We start from the raw sequence: 23,640 nt of genomic DNA, 5'->3' as shown, positions 1-23,640 counted from the left end.
TTCTGTTTTTTCGTTTTTCTGCACCACCCACCTCACCCCCTCACCTGCCCCCTCCCCCCACCCTCCCGAAAAAAAATATTTTTTAAATATATTTTTCAGTTTTAGTTTTTTTATTTATCGGTTTAAAGGTTCAAAATTTTACAAGTTCCAAAGTTATGAGTTCGGAGGTTTATGTGTTTGAAAGTTTACGGGTTCGAAATTCCTCGGTTTCGAAAGTTAAGTTGTTCGAAAGTTTATGAAATTTGTGGGTTCTGCAAGGGGGTTCATCCGAACCCCCTTCGCTGAAAAATTACACTGTATATATAAGGCAAAATCTGTTTTTTACCTTTATATATTAAGTTTTGAACCCCCTTAACACAATCCAAAAGTGTAGTTTAGTGGTCAAGGGGGTTCAAAATCTACATAAGGTCATGAGTTCAATTCCCACTAGCTACAAAAAATTTTTTTGAACCCCCTTCGTGGAGATCCTGCCTCCGCCACTGGTTCTGAAGGTTGTTGGTTTGAAAGTTTATGGCTTCATGTTTATTATATCAAAATTTTTTATGAATACTCTTGAGAAGTCATTTGCCTTAATTTGCATACCAAACACCGAAAAATAAATAAGATTACTACTTATTTTCCAAAAAAATATTTTCCACGAAAATTATTTTCCGTTATACCAAACAAACCCTATATCATTATTTTCTTGATGGACGTAAAGAAAGCTAACTGACAGTTAAAATGAGTATTACATAGTTGGGTTTGCAATTACTCCCTCCGGTTCACTGATTACACCAGTTTAAGTCAACTCCCTTACTTGTCCTTTGTGGGATTTTTTTATTTTGTAGTTTGAGTAACAGAGAGCAGATAATTTCACAGTAATATAAATTTATTCCAAATGACAATCTATAGCTTCTCATTACCTTTCTTTTTAATATTTGATTTTGTGCTCTATACTATTATTTCTAGATTTCTAGTTCGACCTTACTTTTCTAGTTACATAAAGTAAGACGAGAAATGAATGAAATAAGTCATGCAATAAAAATCGGATAGGAACAAATACTACACTTGATCTTAGCCAAAAGAAAGTAACGAGGAAAATTTAGAACTAAAATTGGTGGGATGCGCCAGGCCAAGGCAATAGTGCAACACCAAAGCGACGCTTGAAGACCCCAATAGCAAGCTATCGTGATGGACCTTGCCCCTTAAAAAATTGAGTTAATATCATATGAGTCGATGACCCACATATCAGATATTAAACTGATAAGAACAGATACTACACTTGATCTTAGCCAAAAGGCCGAGAAAGGTATGCTTTTCAATCTTATGCTCTTGCTCTTTTATATTCCATTCCTTACATAGGAGCTCTCCTGTCCAGTCAGTGTGGGACTTGAAGAGCTTTTATGCTTCTTTCAACTAACTAACTATACATTAGAGATTCCAGATTTCTAGTTTTATAATATTGTTTCAGTTGCATTTAATTGATGAGTGAAAATAACTAATGCAATCAAGAAACATAAAGTTATTGTTTTATTTGTTAATTTATTTAATTTTTATAAATCCATTTTATCTTAGCTATGATTTAGTATATTATATGGAGCAAATACCAACCAGTAACACAATTTGTAAGCAAGTATCTTGATAGTAGAGTTATTAAACATATATAATGCACCTACAAAAATCACGAACAAACTTTTTTTCTTGAAAGTAGTATACTTTGAAAGTTCGGGTTGCTTATTTAGTCTGTTGTGTCTTAATATAAGCATTACTCTTCTTTTTATGTCATATTGAAGTTTATTTTTATATGGCCAAATACATTGGCGGCCCCTTAAAGCATTACTCCGTTTCATTTGAACACTTCAACCATATCTTAAATATGTCATTTAAACACAATTTGATGATGTGGCATAGTGCGTGTATTACGCTATTTTTCCGAGCGCGAGAGATCATTATTTCTATTTTTCATTTTTTTTTACTTTCTTTATCCTCCTATTCTTTGGCAAGCAGAACACGAACGAGGTCGCAGGAGAAGTCAGAAATCCGGCGAGGTCCAAAGAGGCGACAAGCAACAGTAATATGTTATCAAGGTTTTAACATTTACACATCAACCACGAAATCAATAATAGACAGAACACAAACGAATCTCCGATACCCCAATGATGGAACATCAGAAATGGCGATAAATATCGCTGATTTTAATAGTAGCCGCCGAAATATTAAATGTCCGGTCACTTCTTTCAGTTCTGCTTTTTTATCAGTTAAAACAACAACGAAATAGAATAATAGAGATGAAGGAGGAAAGAAAATGAGCAATGGCCGGTGGTTGCTAGAATCGCCAGATCCTTTTTTGTTTCTTCCCTTTTTTCTCAACTCAGATTTTTTCTTCTCCGGTTAGCTAAAAGAAGGGATTTTCAACCCAAAAAAGAAAGAAAAAAAATTGACATAAATTTCTCCCTTCCTCAGATCTGAAAATCCAAAAACGGTAGGCAGATGAAGACGGAAGGAGGGGGGAGGGGGTACCTGTGTTTTTTCGCATTGATTTTGTTCAATTTGGGCGGCTGGAACTCAATTTCCGGCTAATTGAAGTTCACCGGAGTTCTGCAGAATGTCGGAGCTGACGCTTTTAATGGTGGGATGGTCTAAAATTTGTGGAAAGTTAGATTTGAAGGTGGAGAACAATCTTTATTATTTGGAATTTCTTGATTTGGCCCAGAATTGAGCTGGAAAGAAATGGCTAGAAATGATTTTTCTGGCGATGAGTGATAGTTGGGGAAGATGACAACGAGTGAATCCACGTGTCCTCGTCTTATTTGTCACTCTTTGTGTTTGGCCGCCTCCAAATTTTGTGTCTAAATGACACAATAAAGACCTAGTTAAAGTGTTCAACTAAAACAGATTTAAGATGGAGTGTCTAAGTGAAAAGTGAAGGCAACTTTTAGGGGTCGCCGATGTATTTGGCCTTTTTATAACAAACCATACATTCTAGTAAAAGACAAAGATGGTTTGGCACTCCAAGTCAGCTTTCTTTCATTCGGGCTTTCTTTCTATGTTTTTGCTTCGGTCTTTCTTTCTTCTATGTTTGCGCGAGTCAATTATGTGTGGCGCAAAGGACGAAGTCGTCACTTACTTCAATATTGCAGGGTAACTTAGCTCTTGCTCTTGCAAATTGCCAATCCTCTAAAAGAACTTTAAAATTGTGTAAAATATCTTATTATTTAATTGATTATATTAATCTTCTTAAGTATTAATGAAACAACATATTTCTTCAATGTATTATCCTAATTTTTTTCTTCTAAATTTTTCGATTTAATGAGTCATAATAAGTAAAAACGTAAGACCAAAATAAAACTCCAGCAAAAGAAGAAATTTAGGACTAGAATTGGTGGGGTGCGCCAGACCAAGGTAGTAGTGCAACACCAAGGCGATGCTTGAAGGTCCCGATAGCAAGCTATCGTGATGGACAAGCCCCTTAAAAAATTAGTTAATATCGTGTGAGTTGATGACTCACATATCAGCTATTAAACTGATAAGAACAGATACTACACTTGATCTTAGCCAAAAGGCCGAGAAAGGTATGCTTTTCTATGTTTCGCTTGGACCCTTTTATATCCAACTTTGTACATAGGAGCTTTGCTATATAGTCGATGTGAGACTAGAAGAGCTTCTATAGATCCACGAAGAGATAAGATTCCTTACTTAAATAGGCCAAATGAGAGTGGAGACAAAAAGTTTGAACAAACAAAAAAAAGAGATATATTAAAAAAAATTTCTCTTTTCAACCTCTTTCTTTCTTGGCAACAAATTGATTGGCCTTCTCCACTGTAAAACTGAGAAATTTAGAATGATTTGAGATCATCAGTGTAAAGAATAGCAAAAGAAGAGTATTATTCAGAGACCTTCTGCTAGCCCAAGATCATGAACTAAGATTGGAGGATTCAACTAAAGAAGAGGAAGCTTGAAAAGAGAAGAGAGATTTTTGAAAGGAGAAGTTTGTTTTGAAGAAGACTTTCTTGATTTTTTGCTTGATTACAAATGAACAAGACACCCCATATTTATACTGGCCTATGGATGATTCTAGATAATGTACAAAGAAGATTCTAGCAACCTTATCTTCTAACAATACTCTAGAATATCTAGATATGTCTTATCTTCCCACAACATTCTAGAACATCTAGATATGTCTACTAGATAAATATCAAGGAGACTACACTAGGACATTCTAGAGAATTCTATATTTTTCCAAAAAATTAACTTTATTGTTTTCACATTCCCCTTAAAATAATTTTTTGGAAACTACTCCAAGCTTGTCATAGAAGAACTCGAACGAAGCTTTAGCAAGTGACTTGGTAAAGATATCAGCGATATTCTCCTGACTTCGCACTTCCAAAGTATTGATAGTTCCATTAAGAACCTTTTCCCGAATAAAGTGATGTTCCACCTCAATGTGTATAGTTCTTGCATGGAATACTGGATTGTTTGCAAGCTTGATGGCACTTTGATTATCTCCATAGATCACATTTGCTTTGATATAGGTAGATGCAAGTCTTTGTAGCCATACACATTCTTGAGCAGTGAGAGTAGCTGCTTTATACTCCGCCTCCGTGGTTGACAAGGAAACTGAGTCTTGCTTTTTGCTACACCAAGAAACACTTGTTTCACCACAGAGAAAAATATAGCCCGATGTTGATCTTCGGTCATCCAAATCACTACCAAAATCAACATCCGTATAACCACCTAACACCAAATTATTCTTCTTCTGGAAGAACAGGACCATGTTTGATGTTGAGTTGATATACTTTAGAATCCTCTTTGCAGCTTCTAAGTGAGGCTTTCTTGGACTTTCCATAAATCTGCTGGTATATCTCACTGAGAACGCAATGTCCGACCTTGTAATAGTCAAATACAAGAGACTTCCAACAAGAGCTCGAAAAGGCTTGGGATGTGAAAGAAGTGAGCCTTCGTCCCGCCTTAACCTTATGCTTATCTCAAGAGGAGTAGAACGTGTTTTGCTTTTCTTCAATCCAAACCTGTCAACAAATTTCTTGGCATATCCTTCTTGAGTGACAAAGATCCCTTTGTTCATGTTTGTCACTTCTAAGCCAAGAAAATGGTGTAGCTCTCCCAACTTCTTGATGTCAAATCTTATAGAAAGCTCATCTTGAGGCCTAGCAACTTCATCTTCATTGTTTCCTGTTATTATCATATCATCCACGTACAAAAGAACAACCATATGCAAGTCTCCTTATTTTTTAACAAATAAGCTAGGATCTGATTGTGATGCATCATAGCCACAAAAATGTAGATACTGAGCAATTTTTCCATACCATGCTTGTGTAGCTTGCTTGAGGCCATAAAGGGCCTTCTTAAGTTTGCAGACATGATCAGGATGTAAGTGAGAGACATACCCAGGTGGTTGCTCCATATAAATATCTTTGTCAAGCTCTCCATATAAGAAAGCATTCTTCACGTCAAGGTGTCATAACTTCCAATTATGCGAGGCTGCTAAGGCTAGCACAACTCGGACAGAGATCATCTTAGCCACCGGACTGAAGGTTTCTTCATAATCTTCACCATACTTTTAAGAAACTAGCCTTGATTTATATCTATCTATGTTGCCATCTGCTCTTCTTTTGATTTTATAAACCCATTTACAAGAAATGGGTTGTACATCCTTCGGCTTTGGTACAAGGCTCCAAGTTTGATTTTTCATCAGAGCCTCCATTTTATCATCCATAGCAAGCTCCCATTCTTTGAATCCTTTAGCTTCATCAAATGAGGAAGGTTCTTCATCATCAATTGATCCTACAAAGAACCAGGAACACGTACTGTCACGACCCGGATTTTCCACCCTCGGGAGTCGTGATGGTGCCTACTAATGTGAGCTAGACAAGCCAATTATTGAACAGATTACCTTTATCTATTTCTATACCCTTTTAGCATTTATAAAGCAATAATGTGAAAAACAACAGAAATTTCATTAAGCGGAAGAAATGTAGTAAAATATCTGAAATATGAATCTAATACAACTATTTAAGCCTTAATCACCCAGAATTAGTGTCATAGTACCATAGACGATCTAAGAGTGCTAAATACAAAGTCTGAAAATAAAGATACACTATTTCCGAATCAAAGAAACGAAAAAAGAAATAAAGAATAGAGGAGACGCTAGGGCCTGCGGACGCCTGCAGGTCTACCTTAGATCTCCGCGTGGACTGAAGGTAGCCACCCAAATACTATGTCCAAGAGCTGCTCCAGGATCTACAAATAGTACAGAGTGTAGTATCAGCACAACCGACCCCATGTGCTGGTAAGTGCCTAGCCTAACCTCGGCGAAGTAGTGACGAGGCTAGGACCAGACTACCAAATGCACCTGTGCATTTATATAATATACATCGGAAAATAAAACAGAAATAAACAAGTAAAGATGGGAGGGGGGTACATGCTGCGAGGGTGTATCAATATCAATAGTAAATCGAGAGTAACGACATAAGGACAGCTTAGAATTCACGGCAAAATAATAAGAAACTTATATCCAATCTATAAACACTTTGTATCAACAATTGTTGCGGCGCGCAACCCGATCCCAATATATAACAACACTATTGCGACGTGCAACGCGATCCATATCATTTATCACTGTTGCAGGTATTGTTGTGGCGTGCAACCCGATCCACATATAATATTGTTGAGGTGTGCAACCCGATCCACATATATAATCAACAACAATCATAACAAGAGTCCCGATAAGGGATCAATAAAGAACTACACTATCCCGATTAGGGAATCGATAGTATCAGTAAATACATACCGGCAAGGGAGAAACAACTATAACCAAACTTGTTCCAACATCTAACTACCTCAGCTAACACCAATACTCAATCATAAGTAATTCCATGAGAACAATCATAATCCTTGCTCAATACAGAGAATCATTAATTTAAGCATCCGTAATATTATTTAAGAACATAATAAATCACAATTTAAGACTCACGGACATGCTCGACACCAACGTATAGATACTTGTCACTATGCCTATACGTCGTACTCAACAATAAACAAGTAGCAAATAGGACATAACTCTTAATCCCTCAAGCTAAGATTAGACCAAACACTTACCTCGATCCACGAACACAATTCACGTCTCAATTATCGCTTTACCCCTTGATTCCACCACCAATTCACTCGTATCTAGCCACAAGTTACTTGATTACATCAATAAACGTTAAATGAATCAACCACAATGCATGAAAATGAGTTTTCCAAAATTTTACCCAAAAAGTCAAAAATTGCCCCCGGGCCCACATGGTCAAAACCCGAGGTTCGAATCAAAACCCGATTACCCATTCCCCCACGAACCCAAATATATAATTTATTTTGAAATCAGACCTCAAATCGAGGTCCAAATCCCCAAATTTTGAAAAACCTAGGTTCTACCCAAAACACCCAATTTCCCTCATGAAAATCATTGATTTTGAGTTGAAATCATGTTAAAAGATGTTAATGATTGAAGAAAACGAATTAAAATTGACTTACAATCAATTTGGAGGAAGAGTTATTCTTGAAAAAAATCGCCCTAGGGAGTTTGTGTTTTGAAAAGATGTGAAAAATGGTTGATTTTCGGCTAAGTATAAAAATTGCAGGTTGCAGGTATGGGAATTGCGAACTGGGTTCGCAATTGCGAACCTCGACCTCTTCAAGGTTCGCATTTACAAAAAAGGGCTCGCATTTGCGAGCTGGGAATTGCGATCCATATGTCGCATTTGCGACGACTGGCCTCAAGTTGGGGGATTGCATTTGCGATCAAAATCCTCACAATTGCGAAATAGGCTGGCCTGGGCTACTTTCGCAATTGCGATCAAGCCCTTGCATTTGCGAGCCAGACTTCACAAATGCGAAGCCTGTAGGCCTGCACAGAAATAGCTGAAAGTCTACAATCCTCAAGACCAAAATTTCACCCCGTGGCCTATCCAAAACTCACCCGAGCCCTCGGGGCTCCAAACCAAACATGCACACCAACCTAAAAAATTATACGGACTCGCTCGTGCATTCAAATCACTAAAATAACATCAACAACTATGAATTTAGCATCAAAATCATGAAATTTTCTTAAGAACTTCAAATTTCCAATTTTCTCAAAAATGATCTGATTCATGTCGTTTCAAGTCCGTTTCTTACCAATTTTCACAGGCTCAACTCAAATCATATATAAGACCTGTACCGGGCTCCGGAACCAAAATATGGGCCCGATACCATCGAGTTCTAATCACAATTCATTTCCAAATCTCATAAATAATTTCAGAAAACAATTTTCTTTAAAAAATTCATTTCTCGGGCTTGGGAACTCGGAATTCGATTCCGGGCATACGCCCAAGTCCCATATTTTCTTAAGGATCCTCCGGGTCCGTTTACCCAAAATATTGACCGAAGTCAACTTAATTCATTTTATAGTCAAAATTTATCATTTTTCATAGATTTTCACATATTGGCTTTTCGGCTACGCGCCCGGACTGTGCATCCAAATCGAGGTGAGACTAAAAAAGGTTTTTAAGGCCTTAGAATGCAGAATTCATTTTAAAAATAGGTGATGACCTCTTGGGTCATCACATTCTCCACCTCTAAAACAACTGTTCGTCCTCGAACGGACAGAAGAAGGAAGTACTTGAGTCGGGGAAAAGATGGGGATAATAGCTCCGGATATCGGACTCGGACTCCCAGGTCGATGCCTCAGTAGGCTGACCTCTCCACAGAACACGAACAGAAGGAAAACTCTTTGATCACAACTGACGAATCTGCCGGTCTAGAATAGCTGCCGGCTCCTCCTCATAAGACAAGTCCTTGTCCAACTAGACAGTGCTGAAATCTAACACGTGGGATGGATTGCCGTGATATTTTCAAAGCATGGACACATGAAACACTGGATGCACGGCTGATAAGCTCGGCGGAAACGTAAGTCTATAAGCCACCTCTCCCACTTGATCAAGAATCTCAAATGGGCCAATGAACCTAGGGCTAAGCTTTCCCTTCTTCCCAAATCTCATCACGCCCTTCATAGGCGACACTCGAAGCAATACCCGCTCACCGACCATGAATGCTAAATCACAACCCGTGGGTCGGCATAACTCTTTTTCCTGGATTGAGTTGTACGAAGCCTATCCTGAATAATCCTGACCTTGTCCAAGGCATCCTGAACCAGATCCATACCCAACAACCGAGCCTCTCCCGGCTCAAACCATCCAACCGGAGACCGACACCGCCTACCATATAAAGCCTCATAAGGAGCCATCTGAATACTCGACTGGTAGTTGTTGTTGTAGGCAAACTCTGCTAAAGGCAAAAACTGATCCCACGAGCCTCCAAAGTCAATGACACAAGCTCGGAGCATATCCTCCAAAATCTGAATAGTCCGCTCGGACTGCCCGTCCGTCCGAGGATGAAATGTTGTGCTCAACTCAACCCGTGTGCCCAACTCTCGTTGAACTGCTCTCCAGAAATGCAAGGTAAACTGCGTACCTCAATCCGAAATAATAGACTCAGGCACACCATGAAGATGAACAATCTCTTGGATATAGATCTCAGCTAACCTCTCGGAAGAATATGAGACTGCCACAGGAATGAAATGTGCTGATTTGGTCAGCCTATCCACAATAACCCATACTGTATCGAACTTCCTCTGAGTTCGTGGTAGTCCAACAACGAAGTCCATAGTAATACGCTCTTACTTCCACTCAGGAATCTCAATCTTTTGGAACAAACCACCGGGCCTCTGATGCTCTTACTTAACCTGTTGACAATTCAAACACCGAGCCACATATGCAATGATATCCTTCTTCATTCTTCTCCACCAATAATGCTGCCGCAAATCCTGATACATCTTAGCAGCACCCGAATGAATAGAGTACCGAGAATTGTGGGCCTCCTCTAAAATCAACTCTCGGAGTCCATCCATATTAGGTACACAAATTCGACCCTGCAATCTCAAAACTCCATCATCACCTAAAGTAACCTTCTTGGCACCTCAGTGCTGCACCGAGTCTCTAAGGACACACAAATGGGGATCATCATACTGCCGATCACGGATACGCTCCAATAAAGAGGAACGGGCGACCGTGTAAGCTAATACACGACTGGGCTCAGAAACATCCAACCTCACGAACTGATTGGCCAAATCCTGAACATCCAAAGCAAGTGGTCTCTCACTGACCAGAATATAAGCCAGACTGTCCATACTGGCTGACTTCCTACTCAAAGCGTCGGCCACCACATTGGCCTTTTCGGGATGATATAATATGGTGATATCATAGTCCTTTAACAACTCCAACCACCTTCTCTGCCTCAAATTCAACTCCTTTTGCTTGAACAAATACTGTAGACTCTTGTGATCCGTGAACACCTCACATGCCACACCATACAGATAGTGCCTCCAAATCTTCAACGCGTGAACAATGGCTGTCAACTCCAAATCATGAACTGGATAGTTCTTCTCATGAATCTTCAACTGCCTCGAAGCATAGACAATGACCTTGCCATCCTACATCAACACCGCACCAAGTCCAATACGAGATGCATCACAGTAAACTGTATAAAGCCCTGAACCTATGGGTAAAACCAACACTGGTGCCGTAGTCAGAGCTGTCTTGAGCTTCTGAAAGCTCGCCTCACACTCGTCCGACCATCTGAATTGAGTACCCTTCTGGGTCAACCTGGTCATCGGGGCTGCGATAGATGAAAACCCCTCCACAAACCGATGATAGTAGCCTGCCAACCCCAAGAAACTCCGAATCTCTGTAGCTGATGCTGGTCTAGGCCAATTCTTGACTGCCTCAATCTTCTTTGGATCAACTTGAATACCCTCTGCTGATACAATATGACCCAGGAATGCAACTGAACTCAAATAGAACTCACACTTAGAAAACTTAGCATACAACTGACTATCCCTCAGAGTCCGAAGAACCACTGTAAGATGCTGCTCGTGCTCCTCCTGGCTGCGGGAATATATCAAAATATCATCAATGAAGACTATCACGAACGAATCCAAGTAAGGCCTGAACACTCGGTTCATCAAATCTATAAAAGCTGCTGGGGCATTTGTCAACCCGAATGGCATCACCAAGAACTCATAATGCCCGTATCGAGTGCGGAAAGCTGTCTTAGGGAGATCGGATGCCCTAATCCTCAACTGATGGCAGACATATCTCAAGTCAATCTTCGAAAATACCTTGGCACCCTGAAGCTTATCAAACAAATCATCAATCCTCGGTAATAGATACTTATTCTTGATTGTAACCTTGTTCAACTGCCGGTAATCAATACACATTCTCATTGATCCATCCTTCTTCTTAACAAACAACACCGGCGCACCCCAAGGCGAAACATTGGGTCTAATGAAACCCTTCTCAAGCAAGTCTTGCAACTGCTCCTTCAACTCCTTCAACTCAGGCGGGGTCATACGATACGACGAAATAGAGATGGGCTGAGTGCCTGGAGCCAAATCAATGCAGAAGTCAATATTCCTGTTAGGTGGCATACCTAGTAGGTCTGAAGGAAATACCTCAAGGAACTCATAAACCACGGGCATAGAATCAATAGAAGGAATCTCAGCACTAGAATCACGAACATAGGCCAAACACCCCTTTTTGACCATATGTCGAGCCTTCACATACGAGATAACACTGTAGGTAGAATGACTAGGAGTCCCTCTCCACTCTAAACAAGGTAAACCCAGCAAGGCTAAAGTCACAGTCTTGGCATGACAGTCCAAGATAGCATGGCAAGGTGATAACTAGTCCATCCCTAATATGACATCAAAATCAATCATGTCTAGAAGGAGAAAATTTACACGAGTCTCAAGACCCCTAATCGCAACTACACATGAATGATGGACTCAATCTACCACAATAGAATCGCCCACCGATGTAGACACATATATAGGGACGCTCAAGGAATCACTAGGCATGACCAGATACAGTGCAAAATAAGATGACACATAGGAGTATGTAGACCCTGGATCAAATAAAATTGAAGCATCTCGGCCACAAACCAGAATAGTACCTATGATAACTGCATCGGAAGCCTTAGCCTCAAGCATGGTTGGAAGAGCATAACATCGGGGCTGGGCCCCACCACCCTGGACTACATCTCTAGGATGGCTTGCAGCTGGCTGGCCTCCACCCCTAGTAGTCTGAGCTCTACCTCTAACACCTCTACCTCCACCTCTAGCACCTCTACCCCCACCTCTAGCTGGCTGGGCGGGCTGTGGAACACCTGGTTCCAGAACCATAGCACGGGAGCCCTGCTACTGCGACTGAGTACCCACCAATCTCGGACAAGCCCTCCGGATATGACCATACTCATCACACTCAAAACATCCACCTGAGTGTTGCGGCTGAGGAAACTAAGACTGACCCTAGCGACCTGAATGACCACCCCAAAAATTCTGGAGTGGCGGTGCAATGATAGGAGCTGGTGGTGTGATGTAGGGCTGCTTATCAAAATACTGCATCTGAGGACCACGTCCACCTGAAGCACCGTGAGAAACCTGAAGTGCTGACTGAAAGGGCCTAGGAGGATGGCCTCTACCAGACGAATCCCTACCTCCTGATGAGGTATTACTGAATCTGCCTGATTGACCTGACCTTTTGTCCGACCCATGAACACCTCCCTACGATAGGACCATCTCAACTCTCCGGGCCACATTGACCGCCTCCTTGAAAGATATCTCACTCCCAGCCTCCCTAGCCATCTGAATACGAATCGGCTAAATAAGTCCATCAATGAACCTCCTCCCCCACTCTCTCTCGGTGGGAAGTATGATAAGAGCATGACAAGCCAAGTCGATGAATCTGGTCTCATACTAGGTAACAGTCATAGAACCCTGCTGGAGACGCTCAAACTACCTCCGATAGGCCTCTCTCTGAGTGATGGGGAGAAACTTCTCTAGAAATAGATGAGTAAACTGCTCCCAAGTCAAGGCTGGTTATCCGGCTGGTCTAGCCAAACAATAGTCTCTCCACCAAGTCTTGGCAGATCCAGACAAGCGAAAAGTAGCAAAATCAACCCCATTGGTCTCAACTATCCCCATGTTCCTGAGAACCTCAAGACAACTATCTAGATAATCATGGGGATCCTCAGAAGATGCACCGCTAAAAGTAGTAGTGAAGAGCTTGGTGAACCTGTCTAATCTCCACAAAGCATCGGCAAACATAGCTGCTCCATCACCGGTCTAAGCCACCATACCCGGCTGAACTGCTCCAACTGGCTGAACTGCTGGAGTCTAAAACTGGGGAGCTACATGCTCTGGAGTGCGAGTAGCAGGAGTCTGGGCTCCTCCTCCAGCCTGAGAGACGGCTGGTGCTACAGGAAACAACCCTGCTCAGGTGACACTCTGCATAAGGCCCACTAGACGGACCAGAGCATTCTGGAGTACGGGGGTAGCAATAAACCCCTCTGGCACCTGAGCTGGGCCCACCAAAGCTGTTGAGGCCGGAACCTCATCAGCAAAGTCCACTTGAGACTCCGCCGCTGGTGCTGCTGCATTGGGCTGAGCTTTGTCCCTACCTCGGTCTCTAGCACGGCCTCGGCCTTGCCCTCTACCCCTCGGGGAGCTGCTACTGCGGGCTTGGGCTGTTGGTCAGTGGATGAGGAAGTGCGTGTTCTCGCCATCTGCGAAATAACAGAGTAAAAATTCAATTAGCATTGAGAAACCAAACCGCACGATAGGAAGGAATAAATGTGAAGTTTTTCCTAACTCTATAGCCTTTGAAGGATAAATACGGACGTCTCCATAATGATCCCTCAGACTCTACTAAGCTTGTCTATGAACTGTGAGACCCATGTAACCTACAGCTCTGATACCAACTTGTCACGACCCGGATTTCCCATCCTCGGGAGTCGTGATGGTGCCTACTAATGTGAGCTAGGCAAGCCAATTATTGAACAGATTACCTTTATCCATTTTTATACCTTTTTAGCATTTATAAAGCAATAATGTGAAAAACAACAAAAATTTCATTAAGCGGAAGAAATATAGTAAAATATCTGAAATAGGAATATAATACAACTGTTTAAGCCTTAATCACCCAGAACTGGTGTCATAGTACCACAGACGTTCTAAGAGTACTAAATACAAAGTCTAAAAATAAAGATACACTGTTTCCGAATCAAAGAAATGAAACAGGAAATAAAGGATAAAGGAGACGCTAGGGCCTGCGGACACTTGCAGGTCTACCTTGGATCTCCGCGTGGACTGAAGGTAGCCACCCAAATGCTATGGTCCAAGAGCTGCTCCGGGATCTGCACATAGTGTAGAGTGTAGTATCAGCACAACCGACCCCATGTGTTGGTAAGTGCCTAGCCTAACCTCGGCAAAGTAGTGACGAGGCTAGGACCATACTACCAAATGAACCTGTGCAGTTATATAATATACAGCGGAAAATAAAACAGAAATAAACAAGTAAAGATGGGAGGGGGGTACATGCTGCAGAGGTGTATCAATATCAACAATAAATCGAGAGTAACGGCAGAAGGACAACTTAGAATTCACGGCAAAATAATAAGAAACTTATATCCAATCTATAAATACTTTGTATCAACAATTGTTGCAGCGCGCAATCCGATCCCAATATATAACAACACTGTTGCGACATGCACCCGATCCATATCATTTATCACTGTTGCGGCGTGTAGCCCGATCCACATATAATATTATTGTGGCGTGCAACCCGATCCACATATAATATTGTTACGGCGTGCAACCCGATCCACATATATAATCAACAACAATCATAACAAGAGTCCCGACAAGGGATCAATAAAGAACTACACTATCCCGGTAAGGGAATCGACAGTATCAGTAAATACGTCTCGGCAAGGGAGAAACAACTATAACCAAACATGTTCCAACATCTAACTACCTCAGCTAACACCAATACTCAATCATAAGTAATTCCACGAGAACAATTATAATCCTTGCTCAATACAAAGAATCATCAATTTAAGCATCCGTAGTATTATTAAAGAACACAATAAATCACAATTTAAGACTCACGGTCATGCTCGACACCAACGTATAGATACTCGTCCCCATGCCTATACGTCGTACTCAACAAGAAACAAGTAGCAAATACGATACAACTTCTAATCCCTCAAGCTAAGGTTAGACCAAACACTTACCTCGATCCACGAACACAATTCACGTCTCAATTATCGCTTTACCCCTTGATTCCACCACCAATTCGCTCGTATCTAGCCACAAGTTACTTAATTACATCAATAAATGCTAAATGAATCAACCCCAATGCATGAAAATGAGTTTTCCAAAGTTTTACCCAAAAAGTCTAAAATCGCCCCGGGCCCACATGGTCAAAACCCGAGGTTCGAACCAAAACTCGATTACCCATTCTCCCACGAACCCAAATATATAATTTTTTTTGAAATCGGACCTCAAATCGAGGTCCAAATCCCCAATTTTTGAAAAACCTAGGTTCTACCCAAAACACCCAATTTCCCCCATGAAAATCATTGATTTTGACTTGAAATCATGTTAAAAGATGTTAATGATTAAAGAAAATGAGTTAAAATTGACTTACAATCGATTTGGAGGAAGAGTTATTCTAAAAAAAATCGCCCTACATAGTTTGTATTTTGAAAAGATGTGAAAAATGGTTGATTTTCGGCTAAGTATAAAAATCGCAGGTTGCAGGTATGAGAATTGCGAACCCCGACCTCTGCTAGGTTCGCATTTACGAAAAAGGGCTCGCATTTGCGAGCAGGTAATTGTGATCCATATGTCGCATTTGCAATGACTGGCCTCAAGCTGCGGGATTGCATTTGCAATCAAAATCCTCTCAATTGCGAAGATAGGCTGGCCTGGGCTGCTTTCGCAATTGCGATCAAGTCCTCGCATTTGCAATATCACATTTGATAATGCGAAGCCTGCAGGCCTACACAGAAATAGCTGAAAGTCTACAATCCTCAAGTCCAAAAATTCACCCCGTGGCCTATCTAAAACTCACCCGAGCCCTCGGGGCTCTAAACCAAACATGCATACCAACCAATTTTCCACCAATATTCGAAATTTTTAAGACTAGATTTAAGTTAGGAATCATGGAAATTAATCTAAGTTGGGTAGAGATCACTTACCCAAGTTACCCAGGTGCAAAACTCTTCAAAAATTGCCCCTCCCGAGCTCCCAAATTCGAAAATGTGAAAATAGGCTTAAACCCTCGAATTGGGGTTTTAATGAATCTGCCCAGGTATTGTTCATCGCGATCGCGAGAAATGGTGTGCGATTGCGAAGAGGAAAAATTGAGGGTCCTTGAACTTGCCTACGTGAATGCGACAGGATGTATGCGAATGCGGAAGAGGAAAAGGGAAGGCTTACGCGTTCGCGAAAGAAACCATGCGAACGGGAAGGGAAAAAGACCACTGAGCCACCGGCTCCTAATTCTACTATGCGAACGCGGAAGGGGGAATGCGAATACGAAGGAGGAATGGGCAGACTTCCGCGATCGCGAGACAAATCATGCGATCGCGAAGAAAAAATTAAACCCCCTCTCAAAATACACTGCACGAACGCGGAGGGAAGGCCACGAACGCGATTAAGGAAACCAGATACCAGATTTTTCTGCAATTCCACAAGTTCCAAAATGACTCGTTGAGCATCCGAAACACACCCGAGGCCCCCGGGACCTCAACCAAACATCCTAACCAATCCTAAAACATCATTCAAACTTGTTCCAACCTTTGGAACACTCAAAACAACATCAAAACACCTACTTTTCATTGGATTCAAGCTTAAAAATTCTAAAAACACACTTTCGATCAAAAAGTCTATCAAACCTCGTCCGAATGACCTGAAATTTTGCACACACATCTCAAATGACATAACGGAACTACTGCAACTCTTAAAATTCAATTCTGACCCTTGGATCAAAATCTCACTATCGAACTGGAAATTTCCAAAATTCAACTTTCGGCATTTCAAGCCTAAATTAGCTACGGACCTCCAAAACACAATCCAAACACGCTCCTAACCCCGAAATCACCCAACGGAGCTAACAGAACCATCAGATTTCTATTTCGAGTCCGTCTTCACACTGTTCTGACTACGGTCAACTTTCCAACACTTAAGCTCTCATTTAGGGACTAAGTGTCCCAAAACTCTCCGAAACTTAAAACCGAACATCCCGTCAAATCAAAATAGCAGAAATAAACTTGGGGAAAGCAGTTAATAGGAAATCGGGGCATTAATTCTTAAGACGACCGGCCGGGTCGTCACATGTCGTTTTTTGCAGAAAATGCTTCTGCATTTTCTTTCAATTTTGCCAAGAATTCTTCAATCTCTTCAAGATTAGCACTTGTATCCTGGCTTCCTTGAGCTTCCCCTGCTATACAGTTTTCTTCATCTAAGGTATTACCAATAGAAGTCATTGATATATCATTACTGACTTCTATTCCGAAATTTCTTGCCAAATCCTTTTTTATTTCTTTAAAGTATGATTCAGGGATTTCTTTCTTGGAGATGGCTCCTTTCTTCATTTGAAGTTTTCTGCTTACTTGTTGAAATGGACTTAATTCTTCCACTTCAACTTCTTGCATTTCCTAAGTTTATAGGCTTCTATTTTAGCCTTGATTTCATTTATTAAATCTTCACCAAACATCTTCCCCTGCTGATCTAGTTGGAGTAATTTACTCCAGAATTTAGTTTAATAAATTCTATGTAAGCAAGGAATTACTTCTTCTGTATACCCAATATCTACATCCCATTTCATTATCCATGGGATAGAAAATTCAATAAAAAATACATTGCTCCAATGCCCTCATAAAAGATATTATCTTTTTATAAAGAAATTATTTTGGGCGATACATCAATCCACTGAGTATATAAACTCTTGAAAGATGGAGGAAGTATTTCTAATGATAGACCATATAATTTCCACCATTTGCAAAACCAATTTAGAATCTGTTGTTTGAAAATATTAGAACATAATTTGTTAGACCAAGAGTGCTTCCTATTAGGATTTTCATAAAGAAAAGTTTTATTAAAAATTTCTACATAATCCCAGTAATTGAATTTAACTGCGACTTTTTGTTTAGGATGAGTATATTCTCTGTCCTTTAAGGTACTGATTCCCCATTCATCTTAGGCCAATACCCTTTTGAAAATAATTTTAGAGAAACTATAAGTTTTCTTGGTATTTGCCGCATAAAAATGCTGAATTTCAGCTGATGCAATTACTGAAAGTATTATTTCATAATGCATTCTATATTTATATGCATGAGTAACGTATGACGTTGTGTCTAAATACCTACTCATTAATTGCCATGGATTATCCTTCCATTTAAGGCCGGATCGTTCTAGAAGAATTATTAATTCTTTCTTTTCCTTGCGGTTATAAACCTCTAAATTTTCATGGCTGTCCTCTGTTATCACTGAAGAGTATGTTGGTACATTTGATGTACTTTCTTCCTTTTTAGATTTTAAAAAATCTATGAAATCCTTGTATAATGGATGTTCTGTATTAACGCCTGAAATTCCTGCAATATTGGCAACTACTAATTGTTGGTTTCCAGTTTGAGAAAGAATATTATTCCCTCTGCCATAGGAAGATGTCCTTCATCTTCCTCTGCCTCGAGGAGGTCTGTATGTGGGCCTCATAATCTGTAATAAACAAAGAACTATGAGTTCAAATATTCTCTAGTAAGAAATTCAGGGAGAGTATTATCCGACCATTTTTTATAAACTATTTCAAAATCAAATGGGCTTAATAATGCTTCCCATCTTGCAAAAAATTGTTTGGAAACATCATGTTTGAAATATTTATTAAAGATAAATCTTGCTGCTTGACAATCAGTTTTTTATTAAAAACTTTTGATTATATAAATCAGTCTGGAATTTCATAACACATTTTACTATAGCAAGAATTTCTTTAGCTACAGTAGCATAACTCTTTTGGGAATTATTCCATTTCCCCGAATGAAATTGGACAAAGTATTCTTGTTTATCTAATGGGGAACACTGTTTTAGTATTCCACCATACCCAATATCCGATGCATCAGTTTCAACAACCTTTGCCCAAGTAGGGTTAGCAAGAGTTAAACATGGAAGGTTATTAACCTTTTGTTTAATTCTTTTGACTGATTCTGTATGACTATCAGTCCATACTTTCGGATTCTTCTTCAATCCATCATAAAGAAGAGCACTATCTTTGGCCAAATCCTTTATAAAAGGAGAAACATAATTCAGGCTTCCTAAGAATCTTTGAAGCTGAGTTTTGTCCGCAGTAATATCAGGGAATTTAAAAGCAAATTCAATACTTCTGTTAATAGGAATAATCCTACCTTTTTCTATGTTATGACCAAGAAACCTGATATTATGCTGAAAAATCATCATCTTTGGTTTGGATATTACTAAACCATTTTGGATAATAATTTTTTTAAATAAACTCAAATGTTTGAAATGAATTTCAATGATCTTTGAAAATACAAAGATATTATCAATATAGACTATTATAAAGTCTGTATATGGTAGAAAAATATCATTCATAATTTTCTGAAATTCTGATGGGGCATTTTTTAAACCAAAAGGCATAACATTCCATTCATATTGGCCCATTAGAACGTTAAAAGACATTTTATACCTATCATTTTCAGATATCTGAATTTGCCAATAACCTGATTTTAAATCAAAATTTGAAAATATTATGGCATCATGTAGTCTATCCAGTAAATCCTTTTTATTGGGAATATGATATCTAATCCATTTCAAAACTTTGTTGAGAGGCTTATAATTAATAACCAATTTAGGAACTCCTCATTCCTGTTCAGCATGTTTATTAACATAAAAAGCAGTACAATACCACTTAGACTTAGAGGTTTTATTAAACCTTTTTGCTATAAGGAATTTATCTCCTTGTTGCATAACTCCAAATATTCAGAGTTTATTTGACAAGGACGAGCCTTGGTTGGAATATTATCCTCAGAAAAATCTTCTTGATAAGGAAGATTTATAATATGCTTCTTCCTTTTCCCAAACTGGTTTGGATGATCACCACAAATATGAGCAGAAAATTAATTTTGTAGAAAATTAATCTTTTCAATTAATCTAGGATTTTTTAAATCATGCTCAATAGTAAGAGAATAAATTTCATTTTTCAGAAAATCAATTTGTTTGAGTTTTGAAGAAATATTATTGGAAATAATTTCATTCAAATATCTTTGAATAGGCTGAGTTATAAACTCAAAAGTAACCCCTTTTCCATTATAAGTACCAGTAAAACTTTTTGTATCCCAATTTGTGAAAGGAATTAATTTATGAAAAAATGGAACACCCAGTATTACGTCCTGAACTATATTTTTTACCAAAATAAAATTTTCTGGTATACAGACATCCTGTTGGCAAATATAAGCTCTGGGCAAATTATATGAAATACCCATTTGGCCCCCACTAGCATTTTTTAACTGAGGGGTGGTTTTATAAAAATATCTAGAAGGTATTACTCCTTCTTTTATACAACTCAAGTCTGCTCCACTATCAAATAAAGCAGTAAACTCTCTTTTAAAATTATAATCAATTAAAAGAATTATTTTTATTAAAAAATTTTGGGTAGTAAAATACTGAAGTTTTTGTAAAAATTCATCCTCAGCATAATCAATGGCTGCTAATAATTTACCCAGCAGTTATGCCCTCAGACGTTTCTGCCCTAGTATTTGTCTCAGTATTATTATTACCGAGTTCCTTGTCAAGAGTGTTAGAATTTTCTAGATTGAAAAGTCTTTCATCTAAGGCTACATTAGAAGTCTTTAACTCTGCGACTTCTTTCTTGAAATAATTTATCTCGATACTTAAATCTTGGACAGTAGCCAGTCTATCAGGCTGTGACTTATTCTTAACAAGTCTTCTGATTTCCGACATAGTATAAGACCCTTTTTGAGATGGAATTTCTTCTACCTCTGTTCCTACTTCTGAATTTGTAGGAAATTTACCAATAATTTGGGACCTTAATTTAGGATCTTTAATAACCCTTAACAGCTCTAGTATGCTATCATTGGTTAAGACATTGATATTCAAGTCTGTGAACTGAGAATAAATATTATAAAGATCATTATCAGTGTTACAATACTGTTTTGAGCATTGTCCCCTATTAGAGGATTCCTGCTCATCCTCAAAAGATGAAATATAATCTTTTTCTAGGAAGACTCGTAAGTCTTCCCTAGTTGATGAATCATCTTCATCACTATCAGAATTATCTGGCAAGGAATTTAAAAGAATCTTATATAAAAAATCTTTAATATTGTCATCTAAATCAAGTTCTTTAATCTTATCTTTGATTTTACAATCTTTAGCAAAATGACCTACTCTACCACATTTGTAGTAGGCCTGAGTTTTTTTTTTTGATTTTATGAACCCTTTTTTAGATTTATGAAAAGCTTTTCTCCTTTGAGATTTTGCATACCTTTTTTGAGGAGAACCCTTTTTCTTATTAAGAAAATCCTTTTTTCTATGTGATCATTTCCTATTAGAAGGGATATCAATAGCAAATTGTTCGCAAAATTCCCCTAGTTGTTGTCTCTCAGTGAGACGATGCTTCTTTATCTCTTGATTTAGCTTAATCTCATTGCATAAAGCTAAACCTTCTTGAATGCATACACTAAACAATTTTTCATATGAGTAATTATTATAATCAATACTCATTGCGGTGCCTCTAAGGGTCATTAATTCAAGGTATATGTATCTCATAGTCTTCTATACCATATATCGATCTCGAAACCATTGTTCCTAATTTCCTCTCAAAAACAACAAATGTTAACATGCTTATATATATATATATTGAATTTCCAATAGAAAAGATGTTAACATGCCTAAGTTTTGGTTCCCAATATTCCACTCGTGACAATGGAAAATTATTACTTTCACTACGTGATCGACAAGTGCGGGTGAGTCATGAGTAGGCTACTAGCTATCCCATTTTGTTTCATTATTTTTTTCTTCTTTTTGGGCATATACAAGCTTTTCACATTGAAGCAATAGAAGCACCTTTGGTCCCTCGTTTATTCATAAAATCTTAAGAAAAATATTGCATCTTATTAGTCTGTTGTTTCTTAATACAAGTATTGCATTTTTTCTATGTCGTATTGAAGTTTACTTTTATAACACATTCTAGTAAAAATCACCAAAGTATGTAGTGCAGAAGATGGAGCTGCTCTTCCCTTAATCAGATGTCTTAAGTTCGAGCTTTGGGTATGAATTTTTTTTTTGATAGGGAGCGCTTCTCCCGAATGGGACTCTACATGGCCCGAATCCGAATATAATCGGACATCAATACAGGTGTTATACAGACACCGGGTGAAAAACAAAAAAAAATACATTCTAGTAAAAGCAAAAGATGGATTGACACTCCTAGAGGGTGTTTGGATTGACTTTTTAAATAGTAGCGTATAAACTAAAAGCTAAAACCCATAAGTTGGTAATACCCAATTTATGACTTTTGGCTCTTTTTTGTACTTTTCATGTCTAAAAGTAAGTGCTTTTAAGCATTTTTTTTAATCATTGTCAAACACCACAAAAACTGAAAAAATACTTAAAAGCCAATAAACAATTAAAATAAGCCAATTTTTGACTTTTGGCTCTTTTTTTTTACTTTTCATGTTTAAAAGTAAGTGTTTTTAAGCATTTTTTTAATCATTGTCAAACACCACGAAAACTAAAAAAATACTTAAAAGCCAATAAGCAATTAAAATAAGTCAATCCAAACGCCTTCCTTATCAGCTTTCTTTTGTTCGGGCTTTCTTTCTTCTATTTTTACAGGTGTCAATTATGTATTTATGTGTAACGCTCTTCAATATTGTGGGGCAACTCAGCTCTCGCTCTTGCAAATTGCCAAACCTCTAAAAGAACTTTAAATTGTGTAAAAATTTCTTATTATTTAATTAATTGTCCTATTAAGTATTAATGAAAAACACGTTTCTTCAATCGTATTATTCTAATTTTTTTCTTCTTAGTTGTCGGATTTAATGAGTCATAACAAGTAAAGAGAAAACCTAAAGACCAAAATAAAACTACAACAAAAGAAGAAATTTAGGATTAGAATTGGTGGTTGCGCCAGGCCAAGGCAGTAGTGCAATACCAAGGCGACACTTGAAGGCCCTGTGTGACGACCCGGACGATCGTCTTAAGAATTAATGCCCCGATCCCTTATTAACTACTTTTCCCAAGTTTATTTCTGCTATTTCAATTTGCCGGAATGTTCGGTTTTGAGTTTCGGAGAGTTTTGGGACACTTAGTCTCTAAATGAGAGCTTAAGTGTTGGAAAGTTGACCATAGTCGGAACAGTGTGAAGACGGTCTCGGAATGGAAATCCGATGGTTTCGTTAGATCCGTTGGGAGATTTCGGGGTTAGGAGCATGATCAGAATGTGTTTTGGAGGTCCGTAGCTAATTTAGGCTTGAAATGCCGAAAGTCAAATTTTCGAAGTTTCCGGTCCGATAGTGAGATTTTGATCCGTGGATCGGAATGGAATTACGGAAGTTGGAGTAGCTCCGTAGTGTTGAATGTGTCGTGTGTGCAAAATTTTAGGTCATTCAGACGAGGTTTGGTAGACTTTTTGATCGAAAGCATTTTTTTTTGAGAATTTTGGAGTTCTTAGGCTTAAATCCATGGTTAAT

The 23,640-nt window shown here is 38.7% G+C and overlaps 2 non-coding genes across 2 annotated transcripts; both read right to left on the bottom strand.

Annotated features, from left to right (window-relative positions):
- Positions 1-1,096: 1,096 nt before the first annotated feature.
- Positions 1,097-1,292, bottom strand: LOC142173054 (U2 spliceosomal RNA). Its single transcript, XR_012702488.1, has one exon. It is a non-coding gene; the product is annotated as a U2 spliceosomal RNA (small nuclear RNA).
- A 2,069-nt stretch (positions 1,293-3,361) lies between these two features.
- Positions 3,362-3,555, bottom strand: LOC142173056 (U2 spliceosomal RNA). The gene has a single exon (XR_012702490.1). It is a non-coding gene; the product is annotated as a U2 spliceosomal RNA (small nuclear RNA).
- Between the last annotated feature and the right edge of the window lie 20,085 nt (positions 3,556-23,640).

This window comes from Nicotiana tabacum, chromosome 18, assembly GCF_000715075.1.
Source record: "Nicotiana tabacum cultivar K326 chromosome 18, ASM71507v2, whole genome shotgun sequence".
Lineage (NCBI taxonomy): Eukaryota > Viridiplantae > Streptophyta > Magnoliopsida > Solanales > Solanaceae > Nicotiana > Nicotiana tabacum.
The sequence above is the reverse complement of the archived record's forward strand: the minus strand, read 5'-3'. Positions and strand labels throughout refer to the sequence as shown.